This window comes from Salvelinus fontinalis, chromosome 10 (assembly GCF_029448725.1).
Source record: "Salvelinus fontinalis isolate EN_2023a chromosome 10, ASM2944872v1, whole genome shotgun sequence".
In the NCBI taxonomy this organism is placed as follows: Eukaryota; Metazoa; Chordata; class Actinopteri; order Salmoniformes; family Salmonidae; genus Salvelinus; species Salvelinus fontinalis.
Window position 1 is genome coordinate 28,219,188 of NC_074674.1, and position 19,669 is coordinate 28,238,856.

Below are 19,669 nucleotides of genomic sequence, written 5' to 3' on the forward strand. Positions count from 1 at the left end.
CTGTGGCAGCTCTCCTTGACAACGTACAAACCAGTTTGCTAGCTCCATTGGCAAGATTTCAAGCTAGTGAGATACTATCATGCCAACTCCTTTTGATACCATGGCATGACAAAGAGTGGCAAGTACTAGAATGTTAGAAAAAACAGACTGGGGTACCCAGGATATAGCTCTGGTGCTCCCAAGTTCTAGCACTGGTGCTCCAAATTTACTGGTACTCCCAGCACCAAACAGTATAGGAACACCAGAGAAGGAGATTAGGCCTAAGCACATCTCCTGGAGTAGCTATCCAGCTCCTTTCCTTTCTTCCAAAACCATCTTAAACCATAGCCTATTGGCCATTGGTCACATGACCAAGTTGTTAGACAGCTACATGACTGGACAAGGTACCAGGTCAACAAATAGTTGGCGGCCCATTAGGAGGCTAGTTTAACACGGCCCACGACATGGTTTATGAAATTACAAAATGTGATGCACCACAAATGTAGCTCCAGTAATATGAATCATAACTTTTGAACAGTTTGCCTAGCCTAGTTTTCTGCATTGCATCTAAGGTCTTCGAAAGCCAAGTTAACAAACAGATTACCGACCATTTCGAATCCCACCGTATCTTCTCCGCTATGCAATCTGGTTTCCGAGCTGGTCATGGGTGCACCTCAGCCACGCTCAAGGTCCTAAACGATATCATAACCGTCATCGATAAGAGACAATACCGTGCAGCCGTATTCATCAACCTGGCCAAGGCTTTCGACTCTGTCAATCACCACATTCTTATCGGCAGACTCAACAGCCTTGGTTTCTCAAATGACTGCCTCGCCTGGTTCACCAACTACTTCTCTGATAGAGTTCAGTGTGTCAAATCTGTTGTTCGGACCTCTGGCCGTCTCTATGGGGGTGCCACAGGGTTCAATTCTCGGGCCAACTCTCTTCTCTGTATACATCAATGATGTCGCTCTTGCTGCTGGTGATTCTCTGATCCACCTCTACGTAGACGACACCATTCTGTATACTTCTGGCCCTTCTTTGGACACTGTGTTATCTAACCTCCAGACGAGCTTCAATGCCATACAACTCTCCTTCCGTGGCCTCCAAATGCAAGTAAAACTAAATGCATACACTTCAACCGATCGCTGCCTGCACCTGCCCGTTCTGACTTAGAATATGTGGACAACTACAAATACCTAGGTGTCTGGTTAGACTAAACTCTCCTTCCAGACTCACATTAAGCATCTCCAAACCAAAATTAAATCTAGAATCAGCTTCCTATTTCGCAACAAAGCATCCTTCACTCATGCTGCCAAACATACCCTCGTAAAACTGACTATCCTACGATCCTCGACTTCGGTGATGTAATTTACAAAATAGCCTCCAACACTCTACTCAACAAATTGGATGCAGTCTATCACACTGCCATCCGTTTTGTCACCAAAGCCCCAAATACTACCCACCACTGTGACCTGTACGCTCTCGTTGGCTGGCCCTCACTTCATACTCGTCGCTAAACCCACTGGCTCCAGGCCATCTACAAGTCTTTGCTAGGTAAAGCCCCGCCTTATCTCAGCTCACTGGTCACCATAGCAGCACTCACCCGTAGCACGTGCTCCAGCAGGTATATTTCACTGGTCACCCCCAAAGCCAATTCCTAATTTGGCTGCCTTTCCTTCCAGTTTTCTGCTGCCAATGACTGGAACGAACTGCAAAAATCACTGAAGCTGGAGACTCATATCTCCCTCACTAACTTTAAGCACCAGCTGTCAGAGCAGCTCACAGGTCACTGCACCTGTACATAGCCCATCCAACTACCTCATCCCCATACTGTATTTATTTTGCTCCTTTGCACCCCAGTATCTCTACTTGCACATTCATCTTCTGCACATCTATCACTCTAGTGTTTAATTGCTATATTGTAATTACTTTGCCACTATGGCCTATTTTTTGCCTTACCTCCCTTATCTTACCTCATTTGCACAGACTGTATATAGACTATTTCTACTGTATTATTGACTGTATGTTTGTTTATTCCATGTCTAACTCTGTGTTGTTGTATGTGTCGAACTGCTTTGCTTTATCTTGGCCAGGTCGCAGTTGTAAATGAGAACTTGTTCTCAACTAGCCTACCTGGTTAAATAAAGGTGAAATAATAATAAATGTTTTAAATTGTAAAGGTGCAACCATGACGGAAGTAGCCAAGTACCACAACTCCACAAAGATTTAATCCACAGAGTTGAGAGCAGACTAGAGTTGAGACGAACCTCAGACACCCTTGAATCGCTATGCAGTCGATACTTAAAACCATTCAAATCTTAAACCGTAACCGTGTATCTACGTTTGTTGTTGCATGTATTTTTTGGTTTGCTGAAATACAAACTCTAGTCTGAGCTCAACTCTATGGATGGAGTTGAGTCAGACTTGCCCGTTCTTATGGTTCTCATAGGTGAAGCGTAAAGGTAAGTGAACACTGCTGCTACCCCGCTCTCCAACCAAGGTGCATGAATTGAGGAGAAAAATTCAGCAACTCTTTGAGGACAGTGAAAGTTGATAAAAGTGATTATTGTTTTTAGTTTAAAAAAAAAATATTTTGTCCCTTAAGGGCTTTTCAGACAGGAAGCAGCGGCGGCATTTCCCGTACATTTTCCGTCAAACATTTTATTCTACTGTCAAAATTGCAAATAGGATAATTGGTCATAAAGTCAATCTCATCCAAAACATGTAGAGTTTTGTGAGACTTGTGGTCATAACTGCATAACAATGTGAATGAAGGTTGGGTTTGTTTAAATCCTGCCCACTGCTGGCAGCACACAAGTAATAATCAATTCAGAGTGCAGCTGCATGTGACCCAATCGTAATGCCTATGGTCAATTTGGGTTAACTTCAGATATCCCTATGGGGCTAGTTTGGGACCATCAGTAAATTACACAATGTACATGGGACAATATGTTAAAATTCCAATAGCTCCAAATGTCAATGACTTCAACCTCAAACCAACTATAAATTGTAGAAATTAATTCACAAATATTGAAAGCATTTAATGAGAAAATTTAAAAGGTTTGCAACATTAAAATAGACTAATTTACATTGTGCCATTTATTGACACTCCCTAACTAACCCCAGAGATAGGCTATCCAAAGGCAAACCAACATTTCCACGGTTGCACACCAGCTGGCTGAAGTTACAGTAATTGGCGAAATTATTTGGCTAACTCGTCCCACCTGCGAACACACAACTGAAAACAACTCAGTCATGGCCAATAGCATTTTTAATTAACCAAATCAGGAATTACAGTCGCCCTTTAAAGATGCAGTCTTATCAAATCCCACTGTCCTCCGAGGGTTGTTGAATTTCCTGTAAACTCTCTCAATTTATAGAACCATCTCTCCGGCCAAATATGATACAAATGTAAAAACAACCGGAGCGCGTCGGACACAAAACACTAAATTGAACAACTGCTTATTTCCAACACCACAAATATGTTGCCATTCAATGTATTATGTGGGTAAATATTTTTCTAGGCACACTGATCAAATCAATATTCCAGGTCGTACAGCGAAGTGTTTTTGAGCATATGCGACCAGGAAGGTCGCAATTGGAGCCCAGAGTACAACACTATTGATACCATTTTATTTATTTTCCTTTTCACAGTACTAGCATATATAGGCTGTCAACACAATATGTCATGATGACTAGGGGTATGTTCTTAAACTAAATCTGGAGTGCCAGAGTGTGCTCTTGGCGTTCGTAAATTCTGACCATTGTCAGATTGTCCGTTTTATAAATACAGAACGCACACTGGACGCTTATGCGGAGGAGTAGGGTTGCTCCCGGCTAACGTTGGCTAGTTACTTCCAGACACAAATGAGAACATCTGTGTCCATTTTACTCGTCCGAGCAGAGCTGTTTAGGCTATTTCCATGTTATCCAGAACGTTGGTGACCGTGCTGCTGGCAACGATTTAATTACGCTTTTTTTTGCCGATGTTTACTGACAGCGGCCATAATTCAGTCGGTGTTGAGGCTGAGCGTTCGTAAATTCATCAATTCTGCGCCCTGCACACTCAGGCAAAAGTGCTCTGAAATTGGAGTAGATAGCCAGAGCGAATTTACGAAGGTTTGACTGATTCTCGCTCAAAAGTAGCTATTTTTAGAAGTTAACCCCTATCCCATTTAATGTAACTCCAGGTATATCACAAGCATAACCTGTTCAAACGACACAAATTAACAGGTTGTTGAGACATATCGGGTAACTACTAGAATCAACGACGTCATTAGTTTGCATTGCCTTGTGTACCATGTGGCTATCGACCATTAAATCGGGGAGGGGTCTGTTCGTAAATTGGTCACACGCGATATCTCAAGACGGCACTGGTCCGATTTTGACGAAATTTGGGTGAGTCTCGGCATAGCGACCCGGCAAACTTGCACTGATTTACGCCATTTTGAATTTCGTTTGGGGAAAAAAACTTAAACTGCTAATATTCTGGCACCGAATTACCGAGTTGTATGAACTTTCATATGTTATCTGGCAGACCACAGGTCTCTCTGCAATATTTTCCAGACTAGTACCTAATAAACAGTTGTGTGGTCTGCCACATAAATGCATATACATCAGTCAAGGATATTCGTATTGTAACTCAACTTGGTACACGTTGCAAACACTGTCAAGACTCAACATATGCGAGAACATTCATATCAACCACACGGTGGCGTTATAAAGGGCACATGTTTATTTCTTGATCAGTTTGACTGGCACGATTTTGACTTAACGTGGTTAGTTATGTCTTGCCATAGATATCCACGGGGGGCGCTGCGTCATTCGTGTGGACGACATTCTGCTTTGTTTGCTGTTGTATTTAAAATCAAATTGTATATGTCAATTGTATTTTGTGCCGAATACAACAGCAGGTGCTTACTTACAAGCCCTTAACCAATAATGCAGTTGTGCTGTTGCTATTTTTTAATTTGTTTTATTTAACTAGGCAAGTCTGTTAAAGTCAAATTCTTATTTACAATGACAGCCTACCAAAAGGCAAAAATAAAATAAAAATATAGGACGAAACACACATCACAACAAGAGACACCACAACACTTCCCGGGCTCCCAAGTGGCGCAGGGGTCTAAGGCACTACAGACCCTGGTTCGATTGCAGGCTGTATCATAACACGCTGTGATTGGGAGTCCCATAGGGTGGTGCACAATTGGCCCAGCGTCGTCGGGGTTAGGGTTTGGCTGGGGTAGGCCGTCATTGTAATAATAAGAATTTGTTCTTAACTGACTTACCTAATTAAATTAAAAAGGCCTACAGATCTAACGTGAGCCTAATGTTTGCCCACAGGGTGGCAGTACAGTTCGGCAGCAGCCAACAGCTGCGTTCTAATGACAGACCAAGGGCATTATTAGTCATTCCAACCCTGTTGGAGCAGACGGTGCATATTGCTCCAAAGGTCACCGCCCATTCTAGGGAAAGAGTTGTGTCAGGGGGGTTATTGCTGCTAAGCAGAACACTGAACAAAAGTCTATATTAATGTACCCCCCTTTATATGGCAGAGGTCCAAGAGGGAAATTTGAATTATTATTCTAATACATTATGTTTTACCTCCCCAACTCTCCTCCGGTGAGGGTTGGCTATGATTTGTGTAGAGGTCTCTCACAACAGCGAGGCAGTTAAAGCCTTATTGCGCTCGTATCTTACCCTGGCATGTAATCTTGTGCCGACAGGCTATGCCAATGAGGTGGGGGAGGCCTTCGGTGCCCTGGTGCCAGTGAGCGCTGTATGGGCCACACGTGGTTGCCACCGTGTATGTTTTCCGCTGATGCTTTGGACAAGGGGAAGAAGGCTGCTGTGGTAAGGAAGGACTTTTTGTAAAAGCAAAGCTTTATGGTCTCATGGGGCGGCAGGTAAACTAGCAGTTAAGAGCGTTGGGCCAGTAACCGAAGGGTTGCTGGTTCAAATCTCCAAGCCGGCAAGGTGGAAAAATCTGCCGTCCTGCCCTTGAGCAAGGCAGTTAACCCCCAACGTTGACGTCAATTTAAGGCACCCCCCTGCACCTCTCTGATTCCGAGGGGTTGGATTAAATGCGGAATATACATTTTGGTTGAATGCATTCGGTTGTGCAACTGACTAGGTATCCCCTTTCATTCATACCTCATGTCTTCATTTATATTGATGTACACTACCATTATTGTAAGGGGTCATGGAATGTATTCAACCTTTTCAGTTATTGCCCTGTGAAGCATTTATATTATGAACTTGAGATTCCAAACACGAAGAAAACACTCTCTGAATACTGCCAAATGACATCGTCTTTTTCAACACATGCCAAAGGAAAATGGAACGTTTCCAGAAAATCCATAGAGCATGTTTCATAGAACAAAACTCAATTCCCACACTGAAACATAGTGATCTGAAGTATACAATGTCATAATCCTGTCTTTGTCTCTCCCTGTTCTGTAGGAGCATGGTGACAACACAGGGAAGAGAACCAAGGTAGCTGCAGCGGTGGTGGACACGTTTTGTATGGCATGCCCTGGCTTCGGTCGCTATCCCAGGCTTAACCATCAACCGTGTGTGTGCTGCCTCTCTCTACCTCCTAGGAAGAACCACGCACCTGCCCCTCTCCGTACGCAAGTGGACCACCATGGCCATCGGCCTCTCCACCATTCCCTTCATCATCCACCCTATCGACAGGTCAGTGTGTGTGTTGGTGGGGGGTTAGTGTGTGTGTACATGTGTACCAGATATACACTAAGTGTACAAAACATAATGAATCCAGGTGAAATTTACATGGATTGTGTATGTTTGCCATTCAGAGGGTGAATGGGTAAGACAAAATATTTAAGTGCCTTTGAACGGGGTATGGTAGTAGGTGCCAGGCGCACCGGTTTGTGTCAAGAACTGCAACGCTGCTGTGTTTTTCACACTCAACACTTTCATGTGTGTATCAAGAATGGTCCACCACCCAAAGGACATCTAGCCAACTTCACATAACTGTGGGAAGCATTGGCAACAACATGGGCCAGCATCTCTGTGGAACGCTTTCGACACCTTGTAGAGTCCATGACCCAACTCAATATTAGGAAGGTGTTCTTAATGTTTTGTACACTCAGTGTATGTGTCAGAGAGACAGCGAAGGACTTTGTATGTTCGAGAGAGAGAGAGCATGATAAACGTGTGTGAGAAAGAAAGGAGGTAGAGCGAGAGAAACTCTGCGAGTGAGAGGGGGGAAGAGTGTGTACTTAGGGACGTTTGCAATTCAATGTTTATGGCCCAAGTTTGCCAAGGTATTAGTTTGCAGTTAAATGTCTCAGCCTGCCTGTGTGTGTGTGTGTGTGTGTGTGCACCAGCCCATTGAGATGAAAAATTCCCACATTATCTTACTTAACATGACCTTTTTTAAAATGAATGCATCAATTTAAGTGTCATATTACGAGTCACACACCTTTGCTTCTGTCATAGATTTTTCAAGGCTTGGTAGACTACTTTATGTAATGTTAGATGTGTAGCCACCATTCTTATTTATCTCAATCCATGAGGTGTCATTGAAGAGGTATATTCAGGGTTCAGTTTGTAGGGGGATGGGAGGGATTCCCCCTGTCTGCTTCCGCCATCCCTTTGGACTTCCCCACCTCTGGTATGCATTACATTTATTTAGAAATTACAGGTCATTGGCTTCCTAAAAAAAATATGCTGTTTTGTTTTATCACTTGAATGCAATTTGTTCTGTCGGGAAACCTGCAATTTGGGCAGCCCACAGCTTTTCTCAAACAGCTGATTGTGGAGTTGCACGGCTGTCACGAACAGCAGTTAGAACAGCAGACAACATGCGATTGTGGGAAAAACACTGTTTTGAAAGCAACCGGCTTCTGCTGAAAAGCAGAGAAATTCCAACTCCCTGTATTGGCTCCACTGTTACAACCGGAGTATCTTGCATGGCTTTGAGATACAACCTACAGTTGAAATCGGAAATTTACATACACCTTAGCCAAATACATTTAAACTCAGTTTCACAATTGCTGAAATTTATCCTAGTAAAAATTCCCTGTCTTAGGTCAGTTAGGATCACCACTTTATTTTAAGAATGTGAAATGTCAGAATAATAGTAGAGAGAATGTGAAATGTCAGAATAATAGTAGAGAGAATGAGTTTTCAGCTTTTATTTCTTTCACCACATTCCCAGTGGGTCAGAAGTTTACATGTGCTCAATTAGTATTTGGTAGCATTGCCTTTTAAATTGTTTAACTTGAGTCAAACGTTTCAGGTAGCCTTCCACAAGCTCCCCACAATAATCTGGGTGAATTTTGGCTCATTCCTCCTGACAGAGTTGGTGTAACTGCGTCAGGTTTGTAGGCCTCCTTGCTCGCACACGCTTTTTCAGTTCTGCCCACAAATGTTCCATGGGATTGAGGTCAGGGCTTTGTGATGGCCACTCCAATACCTTAACTTTGTTGTTCTTAAGCCATTTTGCCACAACTTTGGAAGTATGCTTGGGGTCATTGTCCATTTGGAAGACCCATTTGCGACCAAGCTTTAACTTCCTGACTGATGTCTTGAGATGTTGCTTCAATATATCCACATAATTTTCCGTCCTCACGATGCCATCTATTTTGTGAGGTCCCTCCTGCAGCAAAGCACCCCCACAACATGATGCTGCCACCCCCGTGCTTCATGGTTGGGATGGTGTTCTTCGGCTTGCAAGCCTCCCCCTTTTTCCTCTAAACATAACGAAGGTCATTATGGCCAAACAGTTCTAATTTTGTCAGACCAGAGGACATTTCTCCAAAAAAGTACTATCATTGTCCCCATGTGCAGTTGCAAACTGTAGTCTGGCTTTTTTTAATGGTGGTTTTGGAGCAGTGGCTTCTTCCTTGCTGAGCGGCCTTTCAGGTTATGTCGATATAGGACTCGTTTTACTGTGGATATAGATAATTTTGTTCCTGTTTCCTCCAGCATCTTCACAAGGTCCTTTGCTGTTGTTCTGGGATTTATTTGCACTTTTCGCACCACAGTAGGTTTATCTCTAGCATCAGAACGCATCTCCTTCCTGAGTGGTATGACGGCTGCGTGGTCCCATGGTGTTTATACTTGCATATTATTGTTTGTACAGATGAACTTGGTACATTCAGGAGTTTGGAAATTGCTCCCAAGCATGAACCAGACTTGTTGAGGTCTACAATTTTTTCTTCTTAGTTCTTGGCTGATTTTCTTTTGATTTTCCCATGATGTCAAGCAAAGAGGCACTGAGTTTGAAGGTAGGCCTTGAAATACATCCACAGGTACACCTTCAATTGACTCAAATGATGTCAATTAGCCTATCAGAAGCTTCTAAAGCCATGACATCATTTTCTGGAATTTTCCAAGCTGTTTAAAGGCACAGTCAACTTAGTATATGTACATTTCTGACCCACTGGAATTGTGACACAGTGAATTATAAGTGAAATAATCTGTCTGTAAACAATTGTTGGAAAAATTACTTGTGTCATGCACAAAGTAGATGTCCTAACCGACTTGCCAAAACTATAGTTTGTTAACAAGAAATTTGTGGAGTGATTGAAAAACAAGTTTTAATGACTCCAACCTAAGTGTATGTAATCTTCCGACTTCAACTGTATATCATAAAGCCTTACTCCAATGGCCTAATTTTACCCTAACAGTTTTAGGAAATTCTTGGATTACAGGCCACATCAGGCCTGCAAGTCACATTTTGCTGGCTTTCAAAGTGATGCGTAATTCCTATTGGAATCCATCCAGAGTTAGGATATCCAACAGTTGGAATTTTTATTCACCTGCATTCAGAATGACAGTCAGGGTTAGGAAACTTGATAAAAAAGACTACCTAAACTATTTAAACTGGAACAACCATTTCAGTAACGGGTGCAATAAATCTATCTAACTGATTGGATTAGTTAGGAAAATGTATGTTATTCATCTTTGTGCAGCATCAGATTAACCAATCAATCAATGTACCTACAAAATCCCAGATATTAAAAACAATCTAGCTGCAGTAGAGCATGCTGGGAAATATGATAATGATGGGACTGTTTAACACTACAAAGTGTAAAACAATAACTCTGGTTATTAACACCAAAACTGGGGGTTATTTTACACCACTGAGTGTTACTTTCACTTTTATAGAGTGAATTTATCCCCTTAATCAAAACTAGAAATGTTACACTGAAAAATCAACGCTGGCCAATTTGTTGTGTATTCACCCACCTAGTGCGGCCATTCGCAGTGAGTGCATAGTTAAATCCATATCTATCAGCCTATATGCACTTGGTAATGGCTGTAGGGAGCCAGGAAACTTTATTAACAAATGTTCCCCCCTTTATTCTTTCAACATATGGAACTCTGGGTTCATGAGTGGCTTTGTAAATTGTAATGGTCTTCACAGTGTCTGAGGTGAGGTCCCATCCTTGCTATCCTCAAACCCTAAAGCCCTTCTCTGTCTCTATGCTCCACAGGGGAGTGGACTTCCTACGGTCATAGGAAAGAAGCACGACTAATAAGGACCATATCCATCCTGTAGCCTGGCCTGGACAGGTTAGCTCTACCAAGAAGTTCACCTTCTGACCCAGACAGGACTTCCTCCCAGGCCAGCTGAAGCCTCTGCTGATCACTCTACTAACATCACTGTGAAGCTAACACAGCAGAGTTACTCAACTCTAGTCCTCCAGAGTCCACAGTTGTCTATGCCCCTCTCTTTCAACCCTATTGTCTTCTTTTTATTTTCAACTCCTAAGTTAGAGGGACTTAGGACTCCTCGGCCCGTCAATTACATTGTATCAGGGAGAATAGAGATCCAGTAGACAGTGTTTCCCTCCAGGACTGGAGTTGAATACCCCTAGCTGCTACTGGCCTGCAGTGCCCACCTGTTCATGTTCAGACCTCCACTTGGCATGTATCCAGGTAGCTCTTGCTGTTAGCCATATTCAGGGAACATTCGGGTCAGTGTCAGCATACCTGGCATTGAGAGCCTATTTTCATTACAAGAAAACATTTATCTTAGTTTTTTTGTTTATTACAGAAAGAATGGCAATGCACAGTTGTCTGTCACTTTGAATAAAGCTTGACAGAGTATAGTGTGATGCACTTTTCAATGTTCACTCTTAAGATTAACCTCAGAGCTTTTTTGCCCCTTGTCATTCAAGACTGAGTTGAACAGAATATATGTTACGTTTTTGTTAGCACTTAAGATTCAGTTCCTTTTGTGACATTTTAGGTATAGAAAGTATTGTAATAATTGTGTAACATGGCCTATGCAGAAAGCGTATGAAAAGATTATGCATAAAATACATGTAATTATTGCCAAGGCTACCCATCAGTATGCATTGTTGTGCTGCACTATGCAACAAAACCAAGTCATCTTATACAAAAATGGGAATTGCGATTGGAATGTGTAAATGAATGTGACATACTGGGAAATGTTGCCAATTGTTCATACACCAGAACTAACATTCAGCAATAATTGTTATTTCAATTTTGTAATAAGTCAATTTCTGTGTTTGTTATATATTGTTTAATTCTTAGTGAATGTGAAAAAGCCAAAGGCACCAAAATGCAACAGCTTTGCGATAGTTTGTGAATGTTTTCTCTTTCATACACTGCTCAAAAAAATAAAGGGAACACTTAAACAACACAATGTAACTCCAAGTCAATCACACTTCTGTGAAATCAAACTGTCCACTTAGGAAGCAACACTGATTGACAATAAATTTCACATGCTGTTGTGCAAATGGAATAGACAAAAGGTGGAAATTATAGGCAATTAGCAAGACACCCCCCAAAACAGGAGTGATTCTGCAGATGGGGACCACAGACCACTTCTCAGTTCCTATGCTTCCTGGCTGATGTTTTGGTCACTTTTGAATGCTGGCGGTGCTCTCACTCTAGTGGTAGCATGAGACGGAGTCTACAACCCACACAAGTGGCTCAGGTAGTGCAGTTCATCCACGATGGCACATCAATGCGAACTGTGGCAAAAAGGTTTGCTGTGTCTGTCAGCGTAGTGTCCAGAGCATGCAGGCGCTACCAGGAGACAGGCCAGTACATCAGGAGACGTGGAGGAGGCCGTAGGAGGGCAACAACCCAGCAGCAGGACCGCTACCTCCGCCTTTGTGCAAGGAGGTGCACTGCCAGAGCCCTGCAAAATGACCTCCAGCAGGCCACAAATGTGCATGTGTCTGCTCAAACGGTCAGAAACAGACTCCATGAGGGTGGTATGAGGGCCCGACGTCCACAGGTGGGGGTTGTGCTTACAGCCCAACACCGTGCAGGACGTTTGGCATTTAGTTTGGAGTTACATTGTGTTGTTTAAGTGTTCCCTTTATTTTTTTGAGCAGTGTATGATTTGTCCACCTAGTCACAAAATCAAATGTCATACTGTATTTCAATGTCATTTTTGAATGTATTTGTTTTCATGCTGGAAACATAAGGGAATGTTTAACTGATGTTTCCACAACATCCTCAAAGATTTAACATTTGTAAAAGACACTTATTTAATAACAAGTGCCACTATCTAGTTATTCCCCTATTTTGAAACGGTTTTAAAATATACTCTAGAAAAACAACATATCCTATATTGTATAAATGAATGAATCAATAATGTCTCCTTATTTCTTTCCTCAAGCATGTGCAAACAATGTTCTACATATTTTAACAGTTTATAAGCGAGAATAAGATTATTTGTTTTAATGAATGGGCAACCCTTCATACACAGCCAAAACATTGTTGCAGAGAGTAATTTAACTTTCACAAACCCATATCACAGTATAACATTCCTTTTATGCTGCAGTGTCAGAAAAAAAATGAGTAACTATGGATGTGTTATGACAACACACTCACTGGCAACAAGTAGCACAGAACTGTCTCAGTTGCATTCCTCTGGGGAATTATGATTGATAACTCTTGCCAAGAGATATTGTTATGTGTTTGGGGTTAGTCACTAAGGTGTAACAAGTTGGACAAATTTCTGCATTCGTTTTAAACGACTTTGGTTGTATTTAGAAAAATATGTGCGGTTAATGGAGAATGATAGAGGCCTCTAGTGGCCAAAAGGCCATGCTAGCAGGGGCGCGCCATTGAGGGCTTCCTTGATGTTAATGTACTCAACTGGGTGGGACTTCCAGTTTCATTGGCTGATCCCTCTTGGTGACCCTGTTGGAGTCATGTCCAACCGGCTCATCAGGAGGGATCAGCCAGTCTTGAAAAATAAAATGTACTACTTCAAAATGGCACAAAATGGCACATATACAGAGTTCTCTATCTCTATGGTGCAGTCACCTCTTTCATTCCCTGCAGATTGTACTGCAACAATGCAACACAACATAGATTAACCAATAAAATGCCTAGAGTGCCACTGTCAAAACCAATCAAATCAAAGAGCTCAACGAGTTAAACTAGTGTTAGTAATTTGTCCTGATTGAGTAAGCGTTCCACAGCTGACAGCACTTGTTTTGATTAACTGCATTAGCTACTTACATAAAAAGTCCAGGTGGCCTGAGTGCAGTCATATAGTCAGAATTATGTTCTTTATCCACAGTGCTCTGTTTTTGATGCTTGTGGCCACAACTGTGGCCCAAACAGGTATGCAAACCAATTTGGTGTCTGGCTTTACCATTTTTAAAGCTTGCATTCATTTTCCTTTTGCTAATCTGGAAACTAAATAAGTACTTTTTTGTTTTTTATTTATTTTTTACAAAAAGCTGGTTAGTTAGGTGTGCCTCTGCTATGTTCTTCCCTCCACTACCTCTAGGAGTTCCACAATTAAGGTACAGTGTAGACCAGTGGACCATCTCTGTGGAGATTCCACAGACTTATGACTCGGATGAGCTGCAGCCCTATGACTCGGATGAGCTGCAGCCCTATGACTCGGAGGAGCTGCAGCCCTATGACTCGGAGGAGCTGCAGCCCTATGACTCGGATGAGACTCCTGGTGTAGAGGAACAAGGTGAGTTGATGTCCTCCCACTCATTCAGTAATCACCTTTTTTAGTGAGTGTGTAGACACTGTTTTGATCTGAGGGCCAGAAGTACATCTGTGATGTATTCATTCTGTTGTGAAATGTTTCTTAAATGAACAGGGAGGGACTTAATTTGTCCATTGTACTACTTTGCAACTGTTTGGCCTAATGACTACACCCCTGAATCCTTGGGTCAATGCTCGGCTGTCATAATGTGGTCAGTGTGGCCCCGGATATGTCTCAAACATACCTAAATCAAGGGATGGAAGAAACTCTATAATCCAAACTGACACATTGTAGATTGAAATACTGCTAGTTTAAACTGCCCTTTTCATCCTCTAGCTAGCTAAAGTTAGGCTATAACCAATTTGGTTCCATAACAGCTACCCCAATGCTAGGCATTGCATTTTCATGTAATCCAATTGGCTACCTTTGCCTAGCATGAGGATGAAAAGGGCAGTTCATCAAAGCTAGCAGTATTTCAATTTGTTCTTTTGGGTAATAAGGAGTACAGATCTTCCATCCCTGGACTTGAGGTATGTTTACAAGCCATATTTTGCGCTGCCCACATTATGGCTTAGCATTATTTGTAAGGTCCAAGTAGGTCATTGACTCAATTAAAATATTGTCTTTTCCAGGTGAACTGAAGGTGTCTCCAGTCTGGCTTTTGTTACTGGTGATCCCTCTAGTGTTGCTGACTGCTATGGGAGCTTTGTCTGTGGGCTACTACATGTGTGTGTGGAGGGTTGGTAGAATAGGCGACTGGCCCAGCAGAGACCTATTAACAAAATGTTAACAAATTTGCTTTCTGTTCTGATTGGTTTGACAATAAATGATTGCATAAATGTTTCCTCCTGCCATTGTAAAGTCCTATACTGATGTGTAAATAGATTACATGAAATGTCCACGAGGGCCTCGCAATTCACTGACTTGTCAGTGAACCGCTTGCTACTGGGAATTATATATGCTACAAATCATTTGCAATATTGACCTAGGAGATTCCAGGTGGTCAAAAGTGTTCCTTTGGGATGAGTTATGTTCATCTCCCATGTTAGGGTTGGTAGTTTGTCTTTTAGGACACTCATTGATCTTGTTTTGGTGATGGCCATGGGGTCACATTGTGGTGACAACTGGTGGTGCTCCTAACTGCTTAATAAACCTTCAGAAACTAGAACTACTGCAATCAATGTTTCTTTCTGCTGTGGCTTCAGGACAACTTTAAGGATACACTTGCATACCACCAGGGGTCACATTAACATGTGGTGTGCTAGTATCAATGAGACATCACTACCCAGGCACAAATCAGAGGAAAGAGGCAATTGGTGCGACGGATGAACAATGTCCCCCTTTTCCCAGCCCCTGTGAATGCCCCATCACATACACGGAGATTAATTCAATTCCTCAGCTGTCTCCTTTGGCCTCTTAATGCCACCGGATATTGGTCAAGGGTGCCTCATGTGTTTGCTCTAGGGCTGGTCCTCTCAACCCTGAATTTAAGCCTTACTAACACTGTGTACATGCACCGCTCTCCAACCTGTCAGTCACAACAGTTCTGATTTATGCTAATTAAGAGGACTCTAGACCACTAAAAATGCGTTAGGAAGGCGTAATTAATCTAGACCAGAGAATGGCTGATTTGTTGGTGTATGATGCTTTCCCTTGCAAATGGTGCTATGCTGTTTGACTGACAATAATTCAGCCCCCCTCGGCAGGCCACCAGCCATGCAAACACCACATACACCCTGACCCTACCTAGACAGGCAGTAGTGCTGACACACATTGGCAGTACAGCATAGCGTCTCAAACATTTCTGTACCAGAGAGACTGACAAGACACTTTCTTTAACCAGCTTGTTTTAAAACATACAATTATGTTTAACACCACTGGAGATACAAGACTATGTATAAAAAGTGGTGTATATTCTAAATGGTTCACCCGATATGGATGACAATACCCTCAAATTAATGCTGTCAGTCTAGTTACCTCAGTCGTAGCATTTCAAATCTAAAGTGCCCGAGTACAGACCCAAAACAACACTGTCATTGTCCTAATACTTTTGAAGCTCACTATTTTGCTTAACCTGTTCTAGGGATTGACATTTCAGGTTGACAATTAGACTATAATTGCTATATATTGTTAAAATAGAACTCTGGAATTTCCAGATTAGTTTTTTGGTCAATAGAGATGTAATTCATCTTCACATCCAGTAAATGTCATGTCCTAAAAAACGTAGGCTACTACCCATGAGACCTACAGTATTAGGCCTTTGCCCTCGCAGTGGCTGGTGTACATTTGTGTGCACGACCCTTCATATCTCAGTCATAACAAATATCTTGTCAATAAATTATATTACACCTACAGAAAGCTGAGACCATCGATTCATCAAGGACAAAGCTTCTAAAGCTGTTTCTCCCACAATTACATTTTGAAATGTAATATGATCAGAAGTAATTTTGCATGGGGGGAGAGGAGAGTGGCTCGCTCATCACAGCAGCATGCCCCAGCGACGCAGACACTTCTATTGCATGAGGATAATGCACTTTACTGTTTGATCAAATCATGGTTTTAGCTGTCCAAAACAGGACATTTTGAGTAAGGTGACAATGTAGAATGTGTCTTTCTACGTAGGCACCCTTTCCGTTTTGCTGTGTAACTGATGACAGAATCGGAGCAGGTCTCTTTGCTGATGCCATGTTTGCCTGATAGCTCAACTTATCAGAAAACTGGTCTGGCCCATCTTGGTAGGGGGGTTGGCTGTTGCCCATTGATCAGGCTCATTATTGATTATAACAGAAGTTGTGCAATAATCATAATTAATTATAATTATATTAAAAAATGAACAGGCCATGTCACATTTTTTTAATGTAACAAATATATTTGTGTGTCAATTTCGAGCTGCCCCCCCCCTCCCCACAAAGAACTGATCCAGCCCATCTGGCATTTTCCAGAATTGCCAGATGACCAATCTGACCCTGTGCACTATTTAGACACTATGTTGGCAAAGCATCAGACACCAACCAACAATCAGTACCTGTTTCTCCTTCCCTCTAATCCATTTTCACACCATGGTCTAGATTCCCCTCTTAAATGATCATAATCAGAAGTATGTTCTGATTGGCAGGTTGGAGCGAGGTTTATCGGTACACAGTGTGATAGTAAGGTTTTAATTCAGGGTTGTGAGAGGACTGGCCCCAGATCAAATACACATACGTGTTATGAGGCTGGCTCCCTTGAGCAATATCAGGTGGTATTAGGAGGCCAAAGGAAACAGAGAGCTGATGAATTGAATTAATTTCCCCGTATGTGATGGATGGGGGTGTTCACAGGGTCTGGGAAAAGGGGAGTATTGTTCATCTGTCACTCCGATAGCCACATCCCTCTTTGATTTGTGCCTGGGTAGTGAAGGCCACAAGAGAACCCCCGCCCCTTTAGCTCCCACCCAATCCCCACACCCCAGTCGTCTCACTCATAACAATGCATGAGAGAGGGAACAGTCAAAAACATGACAAGCCAACACAATTATTTGGTACTTTGGCTATAATTTTATATACTTCATGTTATTTCTTAAGTAGCCTAATAGCTAAATGACTAAAACAGAATTTTGTACAAACTTGCGGTATTAAAATTGTACTGATAATTTTGAGTACTTAATGCTTATGTTAAAAATAGAATATGGCATGTAGAATGAAAACTACTATCAATCATGTTGACTGATGACCTGTGGTTACTACAGTTAACTGTCAAAATAATGGAAACACTGCTATCAATACAAACTATATTGACAGCAGGTGCTTCCACACAGGTGTGGTTCCTGAGTTAATTAAGCAATGAACATCCCTTAGGGTCATGTATAAAAATGCCGGGCATGCCGGTATTTTGGCTACCATGGCTATGCCCCCATCCACAGGGCACGAGTGGTCACTGAATGGTTTGGTGAGCATGAAAACAACGTAAACCATACAGCGCCTTCAGAAAGTATTCATACACCCTGACTTATTCCACATTTTGTTGTGTTACAGCTTGAATAAACACAAAGTAAAAAAACTCCCACCCACACAAAATTCCCCCATAAAGAAAAAGGGAAAACATGTTTTTAGAAATGTTTGCAAATAAAGAAATACCTAATTTACGTAAGTATTCACACCCCTGATTGAACACTTTGTAGAAGCACCATTGGCAATTACAGATGTGATTCTTTTTGGGATAAGTCTATAAGAGCTTTGCACACCTGTATTGTACTGTATTTGGCCATTATTCTTTTAAAAACTGTCATGATAATCATTGCTAGACAGCCATTTTCAAGTCTTGCCATAGATTCTCAAGTCGATTTAAGTCCTCACTGTAACTGGGTTTTAGGTTATTGTCCTGCTGGAAGGAGAATTTGTCTCCGAGAGTCTGTTGGTGTCACGGTTTTCTAAAGTAGAACCCAGAAGCAGACCAGGACAAGGAGAGTAAGACAAAGGTGAGTATTTATTTACAAGTTTAAATGTAGTGATAGAAAAATCCAAGTGGCGGAGCGGGCAGCGGAGGTGAGTTGATGGGGTTAAATAGGCAGATCCAAGGAAGTAACTGAAGTCACCAACGACCAGGTAGGGATGGGATGAGTGTTCCGGGTGAATGACTGTAGACAGAAAAAACAGAGGTGAGTTCAAGGCAAGCAAGACGTACAAAACAACGAAACAAACTCTATCAAACTGGAGGCTGATACGCTGGCACAACATACTGTTCATGGCTAACGATCCAGCAGGGAATGGATGTCAGGTCAGCGCTTATGAAGTGGAGGGGTGCTGATCAGGACCAGGTGTGCAGATAGCTGATGGGATACAGGTGCAGGTACTCAGAGATCTTCCACCTAGCTACTTCGCCCGGCAACCAGACAGGGTTCGTTCCAGGACACCGGAAAAAACACTCCAGGACAGAACACAGGCAAAAACAGACTCAGGAAGCGGGATTCGTGACAGTTGGAAAGCAGACTAAACCAGGTTTTCTTATAGGATTTAGACTGTGCTGACAGCTGTACCCCGTTTCTTTTTTTTTTCTTCAGAAAAACTAGTCTTTGCCAATGACAAGCATACCCATAACATGATGCAGCACCACCATGCTTGATAATAGAAGAGTGGTACTCAGTGATGTGTTGGATTTGCTCCAAACATAACGCTTTTTATACAAGACAAAAAGTTAATTTCTTTGCAACATTTTTTGCATAATTACTTTAGTGCCTTGTTGCAAACAGGATGCATGTTTTGGAATATTTTGGTTTTGTACAAGCTTCCTTCTTTTCACTCTGTCATTTAGGTTATTATTGTGGAATAACTACAAAGTTGTTGATCCATCCTCAGTTTTCTCCTATCACAGCCATTAAACTCTGGAACTGTTTTAAAATCACCATTGACCTCATTGTGAAATCCCTGAACAGATTCCTTCCTCTCCGGCAACGGAGTTGAGGAGGACGCATGTATCTTGTAGTGACTGGGTGTATTGATACACCATCTAAAATGTAAATAATAACTTCACCATGCTCAAAGGGATATTCAGCGTCTACTTTTTTTATTTCTTTTACACATCTACCAATCGGTCCCCTTCTTTGTGAGGCATTGAAACCCTCCCAGGTCTTTGTGGTTGAATCTGTGCTTGACATTTCAAATCAATTCAAATTGTATTAGTCACGTTGCGCCGAATACAACAGGTGTAGACCTTACAGTGAAATGCTTACTTACGAGC

General features: G+C 42.0%; 1 pseudogene; it reads left to right on the forward strand.

Annotated features, from left to right (window-relative positions):
• The first annotated feature begins 346 nt into the window (after positions 1 to 346).
• LOC129863268 (mitochondrial fission process protein 1-like) lies at positions 347 to 12,558 on the forward strand (annotated as a pseudogene).
• The last annotated feature ends 7,111 nt before the right edge of the window (positions 12,559 to 19,669 follow it).